At 42.7% G+C, this 22,174-nt stretch overlaps 1 protein-coding gene across 1 annotated transcript in view; it reads left to right on the forward strand.

The window, feature by feature from the left end:
• The first annotated feature begins 9,032 nt into the window (after nt 1-9,032).
• The window catches only part of LOC137316678 (hepatocyte nuclear factor 4-gamma-like), a 188,822-nt gene continuing 175,680 nt past the window's right edge, over nt 9,033-22,174 (forward strand). Inside the window, exon 1 of the mRNA XM_067980567.1 lies at nt 9,033-9,147. The gene's annotated coding sequence lies outside the window, so the exon portion shown is untranslated. The remainder of the gene's footprint in view (nt 9,148-22,174) is intronic.

Here is a 22,174-nt window from a genome sequence, read left to right on the forward strand (position 1 = left end):
TACCATCAGCAGGCATGGTGCAACCTGTACGTGCCAGGCTGCAGCAGCCTTGGCCCAGGAGCATACTGGCATTAGCATGGACCGAGCGCAGGCCCACGACTCATTGACCCAGTATCTCACCACCTTGGAACACTTCTCCGGTCCTGGGTTTACTGGGGGATGGTGCAGGGGATTATATGGCCGAAGGGCTCGGCTAGGCGTTGGGGCCAAGCGGCATGCCTCGAGGTGGATGGAAGGTTTTCAATCCTGTGTCTGCTGTCTCCTCTTTCTCCTCCTTTGTCGTGAAGGAGGGAAACTGCCTGGCTGGAACATTGTGCCCCTCACTGTCATGTTGTTTTTTATGTGTTCTTGCTGCTAATTGCACGGTTCTTGTTTCAAAAAGGAAAATGTTTATTTATGTTTTTCAAAGTTTGCAAAAGTGCCACAAAATTTCTAAAGTCTGCATTATTTGAACTCATGTTTCCAACGGTTTGTAACATTTATAGTTGCTTATAATTGTAAATTGTTCTTCACATTTCTAAACAGAGTTTAACATTACAATAAAACACTTATAATTTAAATATGTTTCTCTGTGTCTATTTATGCAAAATTCTTAACTTATTCAGTCAAAATTTGTATTTATTTGTAACAATTTGCATTTAAAGTTATGAAACATTTTTGTGATAAAACAAGTTTAAGAGAGCTGTCTGTGTCTGGCTCTTCATCTGGTTGCGACCTCTGCTGGGGCGAGCGCTCATTGGGTACAAGCCTGTGCCACAAGGCTTGCTCTGACAGCCGTGCCCTCTCGAAGAGACGCCTCCTGCAGACGCTCCACGTCCCTTGTCTCTGGTTCCCGCAGCGCAGGCTCTTCTACCTCTAATTGCTCCTCTCCTGGTACGTCGGGGTCAAGACCTTCAGACATTGCCTAGTTGGACAGGGTGCAGCACACAATGACAATCCTTGCTACTCTCTCTGGGGAGTATTGAAGAACAGCCCCCAGACCTGTCCAAACACCTGAAGACGCTCTTTAGCACCCTGATGGTCCTGGTGGACACATGCACCTGATTGTACCTCTCCTCTGCTTCATTCTGTGGGACCCGAAATGCATCATCAGCCACGGCAGCAAGGAGCCAGCCTTGTCGCTGATTACTGATCGTTCCGCAAGCATGCGTGCGGTGACTGAGTTGTGAACAATAAACGCATCGTGACAGGCACCCACGTGCTACCTGTTCAGAAGCAAAGGAAGAATTTGTTGGGCTATGGGGAAAGAGCAGGGGAGCAGGACTACGCAATTCCTGGCACAGAGTAAAGAGTGAATGCTGAAGATCCGTGAGGCAATGGATGGGTGATGGACTAAGTGCTTCACAACACTCCCCTTAACTTGCTGGTGGGGCCCCTTATCCTACAGATGACTGAAGCCCTAGGTGTCAACGGGAGTGAAACAACCTGGAATTGATGCACCTCAATAGATGGAGGATTTCCATCCATCCAATTGGTTAGCTCTTTCAAAGAGCCAGTACTGGCACAATGGGCCGAATGGCCTTCTTCCGTGCTGTAAGATTCTATGTGCAGCTGGCCATTGCACACCTCCTGGGTGTTGAAGGAGTGGAAGCTCTTTTTGTGCATGTAGCTTTGCGGGTTCTGAAGGGGAGCCTTTAGTGCTACATACCTTCTGTCAATCGCACCCAGCACTCTTGGGAAGCCAGCAATTCTGTAGAAGCTTAGTGCCCTCAGCCTTCGCTCCATTGCAGACATTACAAATTTAATGAACTTCCCAGCCCTACGCAATAGGCCGCCAGTCACCTGCTGAATTCAGGCCTTCACTGCCCCTTGACAAATCCGAAACAGGTCCCCCATGAATTCCTGGAAGGATTCAGACTCGTAGAAGTTGAAGACCGTGGTCACCTTCATTTTCATAGTTAAGACTCTGCTACACGTGGACCGTGGCTTTAAATAACCTTGGAGCAAATCACACTGTTGGCCGATGGCATCCTTTGTTAATCACAGCCATCGCACATTCAGACATCTCCTGGAACGTCAGTTGAGGTCTGTGTACTGTCTGGGCCGGGTACCTGCGAATGGGCTGCTGTCTCCGCTTGAGAAGCTTCAATCTTTGGGCCTCCTGTCTCTGGTCCTCTTCCTCCTACTCCTCCTTCTCAATAATAATATAAAGCAGGGATCGACTCAACAAAAATGCCATTTTTAAAATTTTATTTCCAAAATTGAGTGGCAAATGGCTGTCTGGAGTGACGAAGGTTTATGATACCTTCAATGCCTCCTGGGTCAACTGGTTTTGGCCTACTTCAGGTGACGACGGGTGCCTGCGTACCTGAAAATCTGATCACCATTTGTAGAGAGCTGTCAAACATGCACAATTGCAGGACACCCGCATTTGAACGTTGGGGTCGTGGCCAATTTTGTAGGCAGAGGGATGTAAAAGATAGAGGAGATTTGGGTCTATTGTATCTACGCACGTAAGTCACTTATTCCCAAAATTCCGCGATCTTTTAAGCCACGAAATTGATTTGCAGCCCGGTTATGCGTATCTCCAGGCGCAAATACGCAGGAAATTCAAGGCCCAGATGTCTACAACACTTTGAAAATTCTCTACAACATAATTACAAAGTGTAACAGTGACATGTAGTGGCAGAAAGTAGGTTCTGCAATTTTTTCTTCAATTGCATTATTGCACCAAAACTCTACAATGATCTCTGGTCATCCTTTTCTTTCACAAATAACAATTGATCTTCAATGGTCATGGTGGAGAAATAGCAGGAATAAAGATGGTGTTAATATTGGAGTTAGCTATGGTGCAAGGAGCACTTATATTAGCTTTAGTAGTTAAGACAGTACGTGTAACAATGCTGATGTAAAATGTTTCATTGTGGTAGTTAGGTTTACAGTTAGGTAGTGAGGATGTTTGTTCAGGGATTGCAAAGAGTGATTAACACTTGGAATGGTGGCAAAAATCTTAAATTCATTCAAGGTACAATTTGATGACTTTCTGACTAGCTGACCTAAGATGCGTCCCCTGGCTTCCCTCATTTGTATTTATTTTGTGATTACAATAAGGCAATAGCTTAGTTGAGTGGTTCTGATAATATTGAAAATCCCTTGAAGCTTGGTTGACAGAACCGTGAGATTGAATTCATGAATTCTCTTCACCTGAAGACAACCTATCTGAGATGAAAGGCTCATGGGAATCATGGGGGTAAACCCATATCCTATTCCACAACACAGCATATTGGCGATCGCATTCCATTTTAGGGTGGGGCCCTTTAATTATGGCACAGGGGAGAGTAATCATTATTATTTGTGCCTCGGTTTCAGTTTCTGAGCCAATCAATTTAGGTGTCTTTGAACCTGAAGATCTAATTTTGGCAACTGGTATGTTGCGGTTACAGAGCTGTGCCATCTGCTTCAAGGAGACCCATAGCCAAACTCCATCAGGACCCGCAAAGATTTTTGCTTCTAACTCTTTTGAGGCTATCAGAGGGGTCAACTGCATTATTAGCCAATTTGCTGTTCACAGATGTATCAAGCAGGTGACTGATGCATAGTTCAGCTTTCCCACTGAGGAGCAACAGCAACATGGCAAGGCTGCCCATTATCACCACATTGCAGGATTTCCCAAAGTGCACTTGATAATAATCATTGACAGCATTTATGTGGCCTGCAGGGCCCCTGAGCACAATATTAAGACCTGCAGGAACAGAAAATTGTTTATTATTCAATAAATGTGCAGCCGGTCATTGTCCACCAACATATCATGCAGGTAATGCCTGCTTGCCAAGAAGCAGTCATAATGCTTTCATATTAGCATAACCATCAATGCCAGGCTTATTTGAAGGTGACGGCAGACTGGAAAGATGGCCTTAGGAGGCCAAGACTACCCTCTTCCGCACTGGTTAATAGCCACAGAAAGAAGCACAGTTCTGATACAAGCGAGCCAAGGATCATTATAGAATATACCACTGGCAGCTTAAAGCTGTGCTTCAGATGTCTTGACAGATCAAGGTGACTTCCTGTATTACCACACCAGAAACACCAAGATCATCTCGTTTTCTGCATGCTCCACAACTTTGCAATATGGAGGAGGCCAATCTGAAAACAGGGTCACAGCAAGATGCAGATTCTGACCAAGAAGATTTCACTACAGAAGCACCAATACAGTCAGGAAGACATCCACACCAGGTGCTCATCCAAGAAACATTCAGCCAAGTGTCTGAGTTGCCCCTTTAACGAATGCTGCTGTGCACATGCCAACAGAAACTGTATCCAATTACCTTCTGCAACACGTCCCTCTGCAATTCCTCAACTAACATCAATATCCCTCCTTTGCTGTTCTGCACAGTCAGAAAGAAACTCTGGATAAAGTTCAAATACTGTGCAACCAATCTATTCATCTGCTTTGTATCATATGTCAGTGACACTATTTTTTTCCCCTTGGGTCCTTTCTCTTAGTGCTGGTGTATTGTGTTCGACTTCTAACTCCGAACCTGTGACTTCTTCTAGGTGATTCCCTAATGGAAGGAGTAAGTGCGCTAGCTGGCTGGTGGGTTTCAGTGAAAACCACTTGGGGTTCTATTGACCCCGTACCCCGTTGTGTTGGTTCTTGAGGTGACCTTGCAACTGTTTCAGCCACACGCACTGCTACTGTGTCTGGCTGGCCCTAGCACATCTGCTGTCACTTATGCAGGGGTTGGATGTGGCATCGCCACGAGAGGCAGTTCCTTGATGAGGAGTTAAGACAAAGGTTTAAGAATTCATCTGGTGTCCTTGATGAATATTCTTATCAGGGTATTAATCTCAGTGTTCATCTAATATATAAAATCATCTTAGTAAAGCAATGAAGAGCTATTAAAAAAATCATGAAAATAGCTAAATAAGATTGGAACATTTCACGGTAAAAATACACACACAAAAACTGCAAATGCAGGAATTACGAAATGCAGCCAGCTCCAACAAAGGGTCTATGCTTGAAATGTTAACCTCCCCTTTCTTACAAATGCTGATCAATCTGCTGTCTATTTCTGGCATTTTCTGTTTTAATGTCACAATAAAATCTGAGACTTTTTTCCTGCATTCTGATTTTTTCCAATCAGGTTAATGACCCTGAAGCTCCATGGGGGTTTTCCCGATTTCCCATCATAACTTCACTGGGAGATTGATGGAACCCTTTGATAAATGACACAATGAAAACGGCCATTTATGTCATTTCTCTGGGGGTTCAGCCGATCTCCCGCTGAAGTTAATGCCGAAGATTGGAAGAACCTTCGTGGAATTTCCAGGCTAATGTCCATTCAACTACTCATGGATTTTACATACAATCACCTTCAAACTTGAGGCAGTAAATCACACAAAATGATGCCATTTATCCCCACTCTATAATAATGTGTTAAAGTTAAAAAAAATGCGCTTTCACATGATTGGGTGCGATTAAATCTTGTTACAATCAAAGGCAATATCAAACTCAAAATAATATTAAATTATCAAATCCCACTAAATCATTTCTAAAATACTTTATGCCAGTATCAAAAATAGAAATAGTAGAAAAATGTCAAATTGCGTTCATAACTATTAAGCATTGTCAGCTGAGCTAAACAAAGATGCCAAGCAGAGTCCAAGCAGTTCCACGAAGGAAAAGAAATCAGAGGACTCATCATCCTGGTCTTCCCTTCCTTATACAACGATGTACTTGATTGGGAGATGGTCTCCAGCCTCTTGACTCCATGTAGATGATGCTTGAGTAGGCCACAAAGAATAAAGGAACAAAATTTTAAAAATACTTACAAAAAAATAAAAATTATTAAACAAATTAAACATTTGGGTTCCATTTGGAGGAAATTGGCTTCATTTGAGGTTTCTCAGACAGAGAACACAGTACAGAGAGCCTCACATTCTGAGTGGACATAACAATAAAGAGGCCTGTCCCAAAACACCTTCTGTCAACTAAGACAAAGCAAAATCAATAGGATCCAGTGATGTCAGGAGTCCAATTATTCTTTCCATGCTGTCTGAGGGAGGGAGGATAATGGCATTGAGGTTGTAATCTGAGGATATAACGCAATCTGATGATATAACGCATGGAGAGACAAGCGTGCTAACTACATTTCCGTCAATTCAGTGGCTAGCTATGTTCATAGATCAAATTACAGATACGAGCCCAGTAGCAAATTTTTATCAATTGTTGCAATCAAAATAGCAACAAACATTAAACATAGATCAAGAATGAGCAACACTGTCTTCAAAGAGTATTTTTACTATCTCGTTAACATGCTTTTTAGTATCAGTATGAATTTCAACAGCATAGAGGATTTTTTTCATCAGCACTGTCATGTTAAAGATATTGGTGGGTATAAGGGAATCCCTGTAAGGTATGGGAATCCCTGTAAGGTATGGGAATCCCTGTGTAAATGGGATCTTGAAGATGCTGCAGTTTCCTCCACCCACTAGAAATGTGACAGGGTAGGACTTCCAACTGTTGCAGTGAAACCACTGGAAACCCGTCTCACTTTCCTGATAGTTGTCCCATTTTATACGCAGGACGGATTTTCAGCAGTCTTCCTACTCCTGATTGCTTACTGCTACTGAGAGAGGGGAAATGCAGTGCAGCTGAAGTGTTTAAAAGGCTGCAGCCTATGACCAACGCCATTACTTCAAGGTGACCAAATAAGTTAAATCCCTTTTTATTACATTGGATTTCAGGATTTTTATTAGTATTTTGAGATCATGTTTTGCAATTCAGTTTTTTGTTGCTTTTCATTCACCCCCCACCCCGAACTATCTCTCACTCTCTCCATCATTATTCAGTATCAGTTAAATCCTCCACAAGATTTAAAGCTGGGGAATAAGTTTGGCCAGTCTGAGAATATGAGGATATGCATATAGATAAGGAGAGGAAGGCGATTTAGGAAGCAATATTTTCAATTAAATTCAAGACTCCAAGGCAAGTTATTGGGCAGATTGTAAAAGACACAGAAGAATTTCCAAGCCAGCAAAAATAATCACCATGAACTGAGGTCAGACCCACATTAAAGGCTCAATTTTAACCCTGTCCACCCAGCGGGAAGAGAAGCCAGGGCCAGAAAAGGCCCAAAAAGATAAGTGGTTTTCTTTTAGTACTTTTAGTAGGCCCTCTCCCTCCATCCAAGGACTTCAGGGGCTTGGTTACCCCAAAGACTACTGAACTACAGGCTTCAATTGGTAATGCTGGGGATTGATGGTAAGAGGGGCAGATGGAAGAAAAATGGGCCAGGGAACCTGGTCCTGCCGCCCTGCTGAAATTTTCAATTCTGTGGGCAGGGAATTGATGGCCAGTTGTGGTTCTGGCAGAGGCACGAGGACGGAAATTAAAGTTAGGACGGGCAGGTGGCTTTAGGCCTCGTCACCTGATTTTACTGCTGTTTCTGCCACTATCCTGGCCAATTTTGTGTGTGACAGCAGAGGAAATTCAAGCTTTAGTATATCATGCTACCAAACAGCGGATGTGGGCGACATTTTGCCGTCTAGACCAGGATTGTGGACTGGACCTCCAAAGGCAAAGAGAGCTGCTGGGGGCAGATGTAAGTTCTTTCTATGGAGGGAAGCCAGCATCTCCTCCCAGAACCACTGTTGTCCAGCCTCTCCGGCATGTTGGGACAGGCCCTTGAAGCACCCATAGTGGTGGGGATGTCCACCATGCACGTGAAAAATGAGGGACCTCTCCCTGATGCCGGCAACTTTGGTGGGGTCAGTGGTGGAGGTCACCCAGCCTAAGTGCCAGGATGTGTCTTCCTCGCACAGATTTTTGATCACACTCTGCACGTAGGCCACTTTACCTTAAGATCAGTCTATTTCTGTTTTGTTGATATAGTTGATAGAGTGGGACAGGACTCATAAACTCTCACGACCGTTAATATTTCTGTAACTTAGTTATCAAAAGAATTAAAAGGTAAATGTATCAATAAGTATATTTGTTATTGTTATTCTTGATCACCATAGGGGTGAGTTCACCGAGGGTGTGTTCTCAGCACTGAGTCTTGCTAGATGGGAGCACAGGTTGGAAACAGGGTTACAAGATTGTAGCACCAATTCTCCAATGTGCATTCCTACCTCTTGAGGTTCAGAGGTGGGGGTGCAGCCTCAGTGAATTGACCCTTGTATTTGAATATATAAAACCTGTTTATAATAATTATGTAAGCAAAGTCTTTTTGGGGTCGAGGTAGCTTCAAGATGACATGCCTGTTGATGGAAGTTCAGAATCAAGTTAGGCATTTTTAGCAGACTTAGTAACATAATACCTGAGACAGGCAGCTTCACAGTACGCCAAGGTACTGTTGATGATTGACCAGCCAGGCAGACTCACTGAACCTGAAAGGGTAGACTTATCACAGTAGGCTAGTTTTCTACCCATTCAGCTCCAGATAATCCTACAAATCAATGCCCCTGAGCAAGCAGCCAGAAGCTTATCAGTGATCTGTGGTGATGGGGTATGCAGTTTTAACTGGTTAAGCTCCAGCAGTACTTGTGCATACTTGAGGGTCTCTAAGCTTTGACTCTGGCAATCTGCGCCTAAGGTCTCTGGACTTTGGTCAGTGGGGTCTTTCCCTACAGGGAGAGAGTTTGGACTTTTTGACATTTTGAGATTTTTATTCCATTCTGGGCGAACTATATGGTGCTAATTTTGACTTTAGACAATAGTGTGAAATGGGCGATATTGGATCAGCTGCTCGTTATACATCTCTCCCGACTGAAATGAATATCAGGAGAGATGCATAACGGGCAGCTGATCGATATTGTCCATATTACACTATCGCCCAAAATCAAAATTACCACCTACTTGTGTGGATTTCTGAGTAGCTTGGGTTGGAGTCTCTTAAGCACGGTAATAGATTTTTGTTTGTATCAGGCCCCTGGATAACCAAAAAAAAATACTGATTATCAAGCATGAGTGCCCGTTCTTGTGTGTCTCTACCCTTTGAGTCATTTTATAAATGTTTAATACTCAAATAACTTACAAAGGCATTCCATTGTGCATTGTGTACAGTCCGTAGAGATCAACAAAGTTCCTCTGTTCACATTTTGGTTTCAGCAGGCATCAAGAACTTGTGTGATTTTACTACTCGTGGTGGCGACAAGGGCAGCTCAATGGAAAGCTTAGATTTCTTCATGGAAAACATTTACTGGGTAACTACTTTAAAAAACACTTTTTTTCTTCTTAATTATCTATAGGGAGCTGCAGCCTTCCAAGTCAGAAAACATAGACTGAAAAGATGCTGTGTCGATGTGCTTTGATAGTAATTCAATGAAATCAATGTGCTGTGGGGGGATATTGACTCTTTAAGCTGGTTGTTTTTAATGGCTGGGAGCTGAAAAGCCCCTTCTCCCACTGGCCCTGGCACTTACTCAACCAGATCTTTGCAAACAGCTAGATCAGGCACAGTTACCACTCGATTTCTCTGCAGTCAAAACTTATCATCGAAAAGGAGCCCTTTGTTTAGGGCGCAAGGTAAAATCAGAACCATTAGACACCGAAGCCAATGTTTTACCACTTTTCAGGGTCATAATGTATTTCCAGATGAATTTCATAATGTATAAAGAAAAGGTAATTTCAGCAAAATATAGGTTGCATGCCCAGGGGATCATTTTAGATTTCAAAATACTTCCAAAAATAAACAGAAGTGGGCTTATGTGTGTTTTCAACTTCTCTCGGAGTTACTAAAATCTTGGCATGAAATGTTTTAGACTGAGCTGTTTTTCTTAACTGATCTGGACAAAGTGGAATGGTAATAAATCTTGCTTAAAAACATTGGATTCAAAACTTGTGTTTGTTTTTCTTCTAATTCCAAGCAGGTTGATCAATTTAAACTGTGGTGTCAATTGAATCGGACATCATTTTCTGAGAATCAGCTTGTTTCTATCAGCTGATTCAACAAGTAGAAAAAATGCTGAAAACTAGTTTATTAGGGACACCAAAGGTGCAATACCTGGCCTGGACAATACTGTACAAGCAATGACTTATATTCACAATGGGTCCCTCAGACATCATCTAGCTATAAGAAAGACATGGGAATGTTAATTTACTATGGTCTCTTCAGAGAGCTTTTAGACTGTTGGGAGTGACCCGCCACTGGAGTGTGCTCCCTTATTTTCCCTCCTTCTGCAGCAAAGCTATAATCAGGTGCTGAGAAAAGAGAAAAAGGATACAGAAGAATGGAGACAGCGAGAGAAAAAGAAATTATAGCAAAAGAGAGAAAGATGGGGAAAAGAGGGGAATTTCTGAGTCCCTATTTCAATATCGTTGTGCCTGTTTTACAAACATATAACGGACACAATGATGACAAATTGAGCCGACCAACGGCCTGAGCCAGTTTTACACGAGTCCGGGCAGCCACTAAACTCTTGAGGGCCTTTTTTTAGGCAGCTCTGGTGCCCGCCTGTGGTTCTGCACCCATTTTTAGGAAATTGGTGCTGCACAAACTCTGACTAGTTTTTCAGGCTGTACACGGCCCATCCAGCAGTTTTTAAAGAGACCGCTGGAGGCCCCGGAAGAAACCAGCAGGTAAGTTTTTTTAAATTTATCTTAATGTGGACCCAGGAGGAGCAGCTATTCACAATATATATCAATGACTTAGATGAGGGCACCGAGTGTAATGTATCCAAGTTTGCTGATGATAAGCAGCTAGGTGGAAAAGTAAGCTGTGAGGAAGACACAAAGAGGCTGCAAAGGGATATAGACAGGTTAAATGAGTGGGCAAGAAGGTGGCAGATGGAGTATAATGTGGGGAAATGTGATATTATCCACTTTGGTGGGAAGAATGGAAAAGCAGAATTTTTTTAAAAGGTGAAAGTCTAGTAAATGTTGATATTCAGAGGGTTTTAGGTGTCCTTATACACAAAACACAGGAAGTTAACATGCAAGTACAGCAAGCAATTAGGAAAGCAAATGGTATGTTGGCCTTTATTGCAAGGGGGTTGGAGAATAAGAGTAAGGGAGTCTTGCTGCAATTATATAGAGCTTTGGTGAGACCACACCTGGACTGTGTACAGTTTTGCTCCCCTTACCTGAGGAAGGATATACTTGCCTTAGAGGGGGTGCAACGGAGTCTCACTAGAAAGATTCCTGGGATGTGAGGGTTGTCCTATGAGGAGAGATTGAGTAGAATGGGCCTATATTCTCTGGAGTTTAGAAGAATGAGAGGTGATCTCATTGAAACAGATTAGATGCTGAGAGGCTGTTTCCCCTGGCTGGAGAGTCTTGAACTAGGGGGCATAGTGTCAGGATAAAGGGTTGGCCATTTAGGATTGAGATGAGGAGAAATGTCTTCATTCAGAGGGTTGTGAACCTTTGGAATTCTCTACCCCGGCGGGCTGTAGATGCTCAGCCATTGAGTATATTCAAAACTGAGATCGATAGATTTTTGGACTCTAGGGGAATCAAGGGATATGGAGATAGGGCGGGAAAGTGGAGTTGAGGTCAAAGATCAGCCATGATCTTATTGAATGGCGGAGCAGGCGCAAGGGGGCGTATGGCCTACTCCTGCTCCTATCTCTTATATTCTTATGTTCCTGCCTCCACATTAATACTGTGGGCTACTTTCAAGCTGTATGAAATTTGAAGAGCTGCATCAGCGCAACCAATCCAGGACGAATTTAGGACTGTCTTTGGGCCTTTCTCTTAAGGAGTGTGAGTTCAGCTTGCCGATCATTTCATGCCCATTATCAGGCACTATCAAATTTAGGCCCCGCTGTTTTTAACAAGTTTTTAAGGTGTCAGCCTTGGCTCAGTGGCAGTACTCTCACCGCTGAGTCAAAAGGGTGTGGGTTCAAGACCCATTCCAGAGACTTGAGCACACAATCTAGGCTAACACACCAGTGCAGTTCTGAGGGAGTACTGCACTGTTGGAGATGCTGAGTTTCGATGAGACGTTAAACCAAATCTGCCCTCTCAGGTGGATGTAAAAGATCCCATGGCACTATGCAAAGAAGAGCCCGGGAGTCTTCCCCGGTGTCCTGGCCAATGTTTATCCCTCAACCAACATCACACAAAAAAAACAGATTATCTGGTCATTATTTCATTACTGTTTCTGGGACCTTGCTGTGTGCAAATTGGCTGCCGCGTTTCCTACATTACTACAGTGACTACACTTCAAAATGTATTTACTGGCCGTAAAGCACTTTGGGACATCCTAAGGACTTGAAAGGCTCTATGCAAATGTGATTTCTTTCTTTCTTATATTTTTGGATGAAGTAGTTTGTGACTGAAAATTTCACATCCTGGGTTTGTGAGATGGTATGTAAACAATTCATAGTATTCTGGTATCGTAGTAGTTACAGCACAGGAGGAGGCCTTTTGGCCCATCGTGTCTGCGCTGGCTTTTTGAAAGAGCTATTCAATTAGTCCCATTCCCCTGCTTTTTCCCCATAGCCCCGTAATTTTTTGCCCTTCACATATTGAATCTGCTCTCACCACCCTTTCAGTGAGTGTATTCCAGATCGTTACAACTTGCTGCGTAAAAAATGTTTCCTCATGTCGCCTCTGGCACTTTTGACAATCACCTCAAATCTGTGACCTCTGGTTATCGACCCTTATGCCACTGGAAGCAGTTTCTCCTTATTTACTCTGTCAAAACCATTCATGATTTTGAACACCTCTATCAAATCTCCCTGTAACCTTCTCTGTTCTAAGGAGAACAACCCCAGATTCTCCAGTCTCTCCACATAACCGAAGTCCCTCATTCCTGGCACCATTTTAGTAAATCTCTTCTGCACCCTCTCTAAGTCTTTGACATCCTTCCTAAAGCGTGGTGCCCAGAATTGAACACAATACTCCAGCTGAGGCCTAACCAGTGTTTTATAAAGGTTCAACATAACTTCCTTGCTTTTGTACTCCATGCCTCTATTAATAAAGTCAAGGATCCCTTTTTACAGCCTTCTCAACTTGTCCTGCCACCTTCAAAGATTTGTCTACGTGCACCCCCTTTAGAATTGAAATTGGGAAGAGTTGCTGAGGGACTTTGTACTCCTGGTGAAGAGTAGCACCTATCAGAAATTCACACACAATTTTCTGAATATTTAGTTCAAGTCTTGATTTTCTGAACATCTTGTGCAGTGTGAGCCCAAACATCCAACATGCACTCCCTATGGGTGAGGCTTGAGTGAAGTCAGAAAATTACCCATTAAGAACTAAACTTGCAATTACTGACTCTGATTTTGAAGAGGAGCCTTGGAATATTCTCAAATCTATGGGCACAAGCACATGCCAGGCAGGGAGGGGGCACAGTACTTGCATTCAGTTCTCGTTGCTTTGCACTTGCCTCGGTTTTTCCGATGGGCTTGTGCTGCACCCTCGCACAAGCCTCATTAGGGCTTGGATTTGGGATTTGGGACCTCCACCTTCCCGATCTTTCCGGGTTTCCAAGCCGTTGACAGGCACTCCCGCTCCCTCCCCACCTTCCTGTAAAGATCGGGGACTAGATGTATTTCTAAAGTTGACTTTTTGTTGTGATTTATGAGACCCTGTTTTTTGGGCCTGTTTTTGCTTTCTTTTCATTCCACTTTTGTCGGCTCATTGTTTCCTTGTATTGGATTTTTGAATAGTTGTCTTTTTTGAATTTAAGTTTTTTTTTCCCTTTTCATTGAAAATAGTTTACCTGAAACAGGCAGCAGCACCCTTTGGGTAGTATGGGGATTCTTTTGGGAATTCTCCTTGCTCTCAATGAAATAGAGGCATGTGATCTCCTCAATGTTGGAAGGCAGAAGAATATACATTCTACTAGAGTCTGGTTCAGACTATTAACCAACATCTGACATTAAGCAGGTAAACAAACAGTATTCTGTATAAACAGTATATTTACAATAATTACGAACTTTATTATTCTTTTCAAAATACCAAAACAACAAATACACTTCTACACGTTCCACATAAAATTGATCCTTGAAATATGGTCACTTGCTTCTTATGTGGTGAAACACTATCAAAGAATCTTTGACTACCTCAGGATTTCTGCTGGCTTCAGATTGACTTCCAACTGGGAGAAAAGTAGCTACAGGTATAAAAAAATGTATACTGAAAGAAAGGAAATTAAAAACTGTGAGATATATTTCCCTCTGTTCTGCTTGGGCACAAATCTTTTTGCATTTTCTCCAGTGCATCTAAATCCTTTTTGTAATATGGAGACCAGAACTAAAAGCCGAAAATATAATATAATAAAAAATAGTCAGCATGGATTTCAAAAGGGAAGATCATGCTTGACCAATCTTATTGAATTATTTGAAGAAGTAACAGAAAGTGTAGACTAAGGGTAATGCAATGGATGTAATATACATGGGCTTTTAAAAGGCCTTTGATAAGGTACCACATGTGGAGTCAAGGGACAAGGAGCAGAATGGATAGCAAACTGACTACAAAACAGAAAGCAGAGAGTAGGGGTTAAAAGTAGTTACTCACACTGGCAGAAGGTGAGAAATGGTGTTCCACAGGGATCAGTGTTGGGACCACTGTTGTTCACCATTTACATAAATGATTTGGACTTGGGAATTGGATCTACGATGTCAAAATTTGTGGATGACACCAAATTGAGGTGTATAGTTAATACTGAGGAAGACTGCAACAAATTACAAGAAGACGTTAACAAACGTGCAGAATAGGCATGTAAATAGATCATGAATTTCAATATAGACAAGTGTGAGGTGTTGCATTTTGGTAGGAGAAATAAGAAGGGCACCTACCCCTTGGAAAATAAGAGACGGAAAGGGATCTAGGGGTACAGATTCACAAATCATTAAAAGTAGCAACGCAGATTTTAGAATGATACCTGGACTTCAAGGGTTAAGTTATGAGGAGAGATTACACAAATTGGGGTTATATTCTCTAGAGTTTCGAAGGTTAAGGGGTGATCTGATCGAAGTTTATAAGATATTAAGGGGAACAGATAGGGTGGACAGAGAGAAACTATTTCTGCTGTTTGGGGATTCTAGAACTAGGGGGCACAGTCTAAAAATTAGAGCCAGACCTTTCAGGAGCGAGATTAGAAAACATTTCTACACACAAAGGGTGGTAGAAGTTTGCAACTCTCTTCCACAAACGGCAACTGATACTAGGAACATAGGAACAGGAGTAGGCCATTCAGCCCCTCGTGCCTGCTCCGCCATTTGATAAGATCTTGGCTGAGCTGTGATCTAACTCCATATACCTGCTTTGGCCCATATCCCTTAATACCTTTGGTTACCAAAAAGCTATCTATCTCAGATTTAAATTTAGCAATTGAGCTAGGATCAATTGCTGTTTGCGGAAGAGAGTTCCAAACTTCTACCACCCTTTGTGTGTAGAAATGTTTTCTGATCTCGCTCCTGAAAGGTCTGGCTCTAATTTTTAGACTGTGCCCCCTACTCCTAAAATCCCCAACCAGCAGAAATATTTTCTCTCTATCATATAAACTTCGATCAGATCACCCCTTAACCTTCGAAACTCTAGAGAATACAACCCCAATTTTTGTAATCTCTCCTCGTAACTTAACCCTTGAAGTCCGGGTATCATTCTAGTAAACCTACGCTGCACTCCCTCCAAGGCCAATATGTCCTTCCGAAGGTGCGGTGCCCAGAACTGCTCACAGTACTCCAGGTGCGGTCTAACCAGGGTTTTGTATAGCTGCAGCATAACTTCTGCCCCCTTGTACTCTAGTCCTCGAGATATAAAGGCCAGCATTCCATTTGCCTTCTTGATTATTTTCTGCACCTGTTCATGACACTTCAATGATCTATGTACCTGAACCCCTAAGTCCCTTTGGACATCCACTGTTTTTAACTTTTTACCATTTAGAAAGTACCCTGTTCTATCCTTTTTTGATCCAAAGTGGATGACCTCACATTTGTCTGCATTGAATTCCATTTGCCACAGTTTTGCTCATTCACCTAACCTATACTAGCTCAACTGCCAAATTTAAATCTGAGATAGATAGCTTTTTGGCAATCAAAGGTATTAAGGGATATGGGCCAAAGGCGGGTATGTGGAGTTAGATCAAAGATCAGCCATGTTCTTATCAAATGGCGGAGCAGGCACGAGGGGCTGAATGGCCTACTCCTGTTCCTATGTTCCTATAATCACAAAAAGTTAGTATGCCGGTACAGCAAGTGATAAGGAAGGCAAATGGAATGTTGTCATTTATTACAAGGGGAATGGAATATAAAAGTAGAGATGTTTTACTATAGTTGTACAGGGCATTGATGAGACCACATCTAGAATACTGTGTGCAGTTTTGGTCTCCTTATTTAAGAAAGGACATAATTGCTTTAGAGGCGGTTCAGAAAAGGTTCACTCGACTGATTCCTGGGATGAAGAGGTTATCCTATGAGGAAAGGTTGGACAAGTTGGGCCTGTATATATTGGTGTTTAGAAAAATGAGAGCTGATCTTATTGAAAGGTATAAGATCCTGAGGGGACTTGAAGGGGCAGATGCTGAGAGGATGTTTCCCTTTGTGGGAGAGTCTATAACTATGGGACATAGTTTAAAAATAAGGGATCTCCCATTTAAGATGGAGATGAGGAGAAATTTTTTCTCTCAAAGGGTCGTGAGTCTGTGGAACTCCCTTCCCCAGAGAGCGGTGGAGGCAGGGTCATTGAATATTTTTAAGGCTGAGTTAGATAGATTCTTGATTAACAAGGGAGTCAAAGGTTATAGTAGTTAGATGAGAAAGTGGGGTTGAGGTCACAATCAGGTCAGCCATGATCTTATCAAATGGCAGAGCAGGTTCAAGTGGCTGAATGGCCTACTCTTGCTCTTAATTCGTATATTCATAGGTATGTTCGTAAAATTCATAGTCTTTCAATCTGTAAAAACCCTGCAGGTTAAAGTATTGTGTGAAGCTAAGGTGACTGCTCTGCTCTCCTGTCTCTGGGACACTATGTTGGGCTTCACAATGTCATCTTTGTAGTGGCATTACATGGGGGCAGTATAGAGGCAGAAAGCAAGGAAAATCGGGGGGCCAGGTAAATCACTTGACATGACCTGACATTTAGTGGGATGGGCTCAGGGCAGGTGGTCGCACTGACCGGTGAACTCACTGGTGGAAAATTTTGACAGAACTGTTTTTGGGGTATTGTTTCAGCGGAATGCCTCCCAGCCTCATGTTCCTTCGTTTACCACCACTCAACTGCTCAAAAATGGGCAGTTTTACTGGGGAAATCCAGGCTGACGAGTCACACAGTTTCTCTGACAACTCACCTAAATGGCCACGGTTCATGTGTGAGTCTGGGCAATGTATTTTGGCAGCCCATTCCACTGTGACAAAAATTTAGCGTATTTGTCTGTGTTAGATTAATTCTTTGGGCCTTTCTTGCTGGTCACAGCACACACAAGATTAAGAGACTGGTAGTGCTTTCTGCAAGTTGTACAGAAATAATGAACAGTCTAGCTAGTTTTCAGACCTTAGGAGAAGGCAGAGACATGCATAGCTCAGGAAGGCCATCGTCTGTCTGATTTGATTGCTGCCATTCTATTTGGATGGGTCATTCAAATTATTTCATAAAAATCAATGAGTCAAACTATTCCATTAAACTAAATCATCATATGTAATTAACAACCTGCCCACCTTGTGTAGTTGAGAAATATACAGGAGCAGATATTCCTCTGTTATGAACATAAATAATCATCTGGCTGGAGCACATTAAAGGAAAATCAGGCACACGTCCATAATGGAGTCCATTCAGTTTTCTATCCTTGAATATGAATGGGCGGAAAACTGGATGGGTTGCACATAGAACTACATAAAATTTTACAGCACAGAAACAGGCCACTCAGACCAACTGGTCTATGCTGGTGTTTATGCTCCACACAAGCCTCATCTCACCTTACTTCATCTCACCCTATCAACATATCCTTCAATTCATTTCTCCCTCATACTTATTTAGCTTCCCCTTAAATGCTTCTATGCTATTCGCCTCAATCACTCCATGTGGTAGCGAGTTCCACATTCTCACTCCTCTCTGAGTAAAGAAACATCCTCTCCGTGTCTACCCAATCGAACCCCTTCATAATTTTAAAGACCTCTGGCAGGTCACTTCTCAGTCTTCTCTTTTCTAAAGAAAAGATCCCCAGCTTGTTCAGTCTTTCCTGATAGTTGTACCCTCTCAGTTCTGGTATCATCCTTTTAAATCTTTTTCCATTTTCTCCAGTGCGTCTAAATCCGTTTTGTAATATGGAGACCAGAACTGTGCACAGCACTCCAAGTGTGGTCTAACTAAGGTTCTATACAAGTTTAACATAACTTCTCTGCTTTTGAATTCTATTTCTCCAGAAATGAACCCCAGTGCGTTGCTTGTTACTTCCTCAAAGAACTCTAATAAATTAGTCAAACACGATTTCCCTTTCGCAAAGCCGTGTTGACTCTGCCTGATTGCACTGAGATTTTCTAAGTGCCCTGCTATAGCCTCCTTAATAATAGATACTAGCATTTTCCCTATGACAGATGTTAACTGGCCTGTAGTTTCCTGCTTTCTGTCTCCCTCCTTTCTTGAATAGAGGAGTTACATTCACTATTTTCCAATCTGATGGGACCCTTCCAGAATCTAGGGAATTTTGGAAAATTATTACCAATGCATCTAGTATCTCTGCAGGATGAAGTCTGTCAGGACCTGGGGACTTGTCAGCTTTTAGTTCTAATACAGCAAATTTAGCAACCTTACATTCGGTCCCTTCATCCAAGTCATTGATATAGATTGTAAATAGTTGAGGCCCAAGCACTGATCCCTGTGGCACTCCACTTATTACATCTTGCCAACTTGAAAATGACTCATTTATGATACTCTCTGTTTCCTGTTAGCTAACCAATCCTTTATCCATGCTAACATGTTACCCCCTACACCATAAGCTCTTATTTTGTGTAGTAGCCTTTGATGTGGCACATTGTCAAATGCCTTCTGGAAATCCAAGTACACCACATCCACAGGACCCCCTTTATCCGCGTTGCTTGTTACTTCCTCAAAGAACTCTAATAAATTAGTCAAACACGATTTCCCTTTCGCAAAGCCATGTTGACTCTGCCTGATTGCACTGAGATTTTCAGAACCCATTCTGTGGTGATTGTAAATGTTTTAAGTTCCTCCCTCCCTTTCACCTCTTGATTCACAATTATTTCTGACATGTTATTTGTATCCTCTACAGTGAAGATGGATGCAAAATATCTGTTCAATTCATCCGCCATTTCCTTGTTCTCCATTTTGGTACTTAGTATTACAGAAGTTTAGAGTGAGTGCTAAAAAAAGTTACATTTATTTAGGGAAATAATGGTTTTCTCTATAGGAATACACTTATTCCTGTGTTATGAGGAAGAGGATGAGGAGGACATGGAGGAGGACAGGATATTAGCAAGGGGAGTGAGGCATCTTAGAAGGTGTCAACATTTGACCCACTGACCTCAGAAGTCATACCTTGACTTTTCAAAGTGGTAATGTATTAGAAACCTGTGATTCCCCCTGGAGGCTACCGGGCAGTTATGACAGCTGCTGGCTGCTGACTTGCAGCTCACATCACCAAGGAGCACAGCCTTTTGTCAGTGACTGTTAAAAGTAGCCACAGAACTGAATGCCTATGCCTCTCGGTCCCTCTAGGCAGTCTCTGGTGACCTTATCCACATCAATCAATCCTCTGCAGCGCTGTATTAAGAAGGTCACAGATGTAGGGGTATCAATTTATCACCTTCACTATTGATCCTGACAATCAAGGAGAGCGAGCAGTCAACTTTAGTAGACTAGCAATAATCCCACAGGTACAGGGTGCCGTAGAGGATACTTATGTGGCATTAAAGACACTGTATGAGAACCCCTCAGTTTTATCAACAGGAAGGTGTTTCATTCTACTAACATGCAGCTAGTCTGTGATACCATTCATATGATTTTGCATGTGAATGCACCTGATGCAGAAAGCTGCCCTGGTTCATTTGTACTTTGGCAATCAGCACTATGCATTGTTGAGCCATAACACTGTGGATTAGAGACCAGGGGTACCTTCTGCAGGCCTGGCTGACAACACTTCTCCAAGTTTAGCAGCAGAGAATATCCTTCTCACCATCACTATGAGTCAGCTCCTAGTGCCTGAGGGGAAGAAGATAGTGTAATGCTCAAATGAATCCCTTTATCATTTTAAACACCTCCCGGTTTTGACCCCTGATCTCTCAGCCCGATCCCTGATCTTCCCCGCTCCCTGCCCTACCGATCCCCGATCTTCCCCACTCCCTGCCTCTCCGATCCCAGGCCCCGCATTCCCTGCCCCTCCGATCCTGGGCCCTGCATTCTCCACCACTCCGATCCCGGGCCCCGCATTCCCTGCCCCCCCGAATTCCCAATATCTGTGGAGCCTCAGGCCTCACCATTCAGGCACAGGGAAGAACCCTATAGCCCTCGTGAGCCCAAAAAGGCCACTACCGAATTTCTGGGCCAAAAATTCTTAACTGCCCTCTGAAGTGGCCTCAGTTGTATCAAAACTGCTACAAAGAATAAGAATGAAACCGGATGGACCACTCGGCTGAGACCTAGGCATCGAATTAAGATACACAGAAGACCCTGTAAAGTCCTCCTTACTAACATCTGGGAACTGATGCCAAATTTGGGAGAGCTATCCAACAGACTAGTCAAGCAATAGCCTGATATAGTCATACTCAGAGAATCATACCTATCAACCGATGTCCCAGGCTTCTCCATCACCATCCCTGGGTATGTCTTGTCTGGCAGGAGAGACCTACCAAAGGTTGAGGCACAGTGGGTGGGAGTGGCCCTGGGAGTCCTCAATATTGACTCTGGACCCCATGAAGTCTCATGGCTTCAGGTCAAACATGGGCAAGGAAACCTCACGCTGATTATCACCAACTACCTCCCCATAGCTGATGAATTAGTACTTCTCCATTTGAACACTACATGGAGGAAGCACTGAGGGTAGCACAGGCACAGAATGTACTCTGGGTGGGGGACTTCAATGTCCATCACCAAGAGTGGCTCGAAGAGTAAGAGAAAGACTCTTGGCACTGCTCTGGCCAGCCACTATTCCTCCCCAGAATGCAGCCTATGGGGCAAGGCGGGTGCCCTCTATGTGTCCCTGTTGGTGTGGGTGTCCATCACTGACCTGGAAATTAAGAGACCTTTCCTGACCCTGTGAATTTTGGCAGTTTCTAGCTGGGATTCCCCACACACCGCACCCCCCCACCCCCATCCCCTCCTTGCAGATTTTATCAGTGTTTATCGTTTACCAAACAAATCTTAAAAGATAAATATATTATTTTCTCCATTTCTTTCATATGAGTCTCCGAATGACTTAAAGTGACTTGCATCCATAGAATGCCTTATCAGAAATGTCTCAAAGTGCTTTACACACAGTGAACTACAGTGAAGCACTGTGACTGTTATGTAGGCAAATGTACATTCCCTGTGATTAGAAGGAATATCTGGAAAAAAAAGCTCCAGTTTTTAGAAAAAAAATTACTCAATCCATATTCGTAGTTATCCAATCACCTTTATGTAATTTTAAGAAGGAACAGATGTATGTGAAGAGTCTGAAGGATTACCCTTTCTCCCTGTGGTACGATGCCCCATCTGGTGGCCTGGCTAAGAATTGACAAATTCTTCATACTTAACAGTGTTGTCAAGGTGACTGGCTGGTCAGCTTCTGCTTGACGTGGGCTTAATGCCACAATTACACTGCACTTTTGCCACTGGTACAGCAGAATTTTACAGATTATTGAATCACACTAAAAAATAGCTACTATGAACTTTCTGCTGGCCGAACAGAATGGTTTGTGACACTGATTCTGTATTTTGTTTGTGTTCACACATGGAAATCTATGTCAGTGAACAATCCAATTAAGTGAAGGTAAGAGAATGTCCCTTTTAGGCATCAATATTCAGTAGAATGTAACATCAGCTGTAATATTTTTTGGGGGAGGGGAGTAAATAAATAGTTGTGGTACGGTTATCACCAGTTGAAAGCTTCTAAGGAGTAAAGTTATTGCCAACAAGTAAGCTAATAATTAAGGATGGACAGGAGCTCTCTTCCCCCCTCCTGAACACATCACCATCATTACAGGAATACTTAATTACAATTACAATTCAATTTATTCAATTACAAATTTCTCTAATAAACTCGGAGTAATTTTGATTTTGGGTGATAGTGAAATCAGCCGCACGTTATACATCTCCTGATTTTCATTTCTATTGAAGTCAATGAAA

This window comes from Heptranchias perlo, chromosome 3 (assembly GCF_035084215.1).
Source record: "Heptranchias perlo isolate sHepPer1 chromosome 3, sHepPer1.hap1, whole genome shotgun sequence".
NCBI classification, from domain to species: domain Eukaryota; kingdom Metazoa; phylum Chordata; class Chondrichthyes; order Hexanchiformes; family Hexanchidae; genus Heptranchias; species Heptranchias perlo.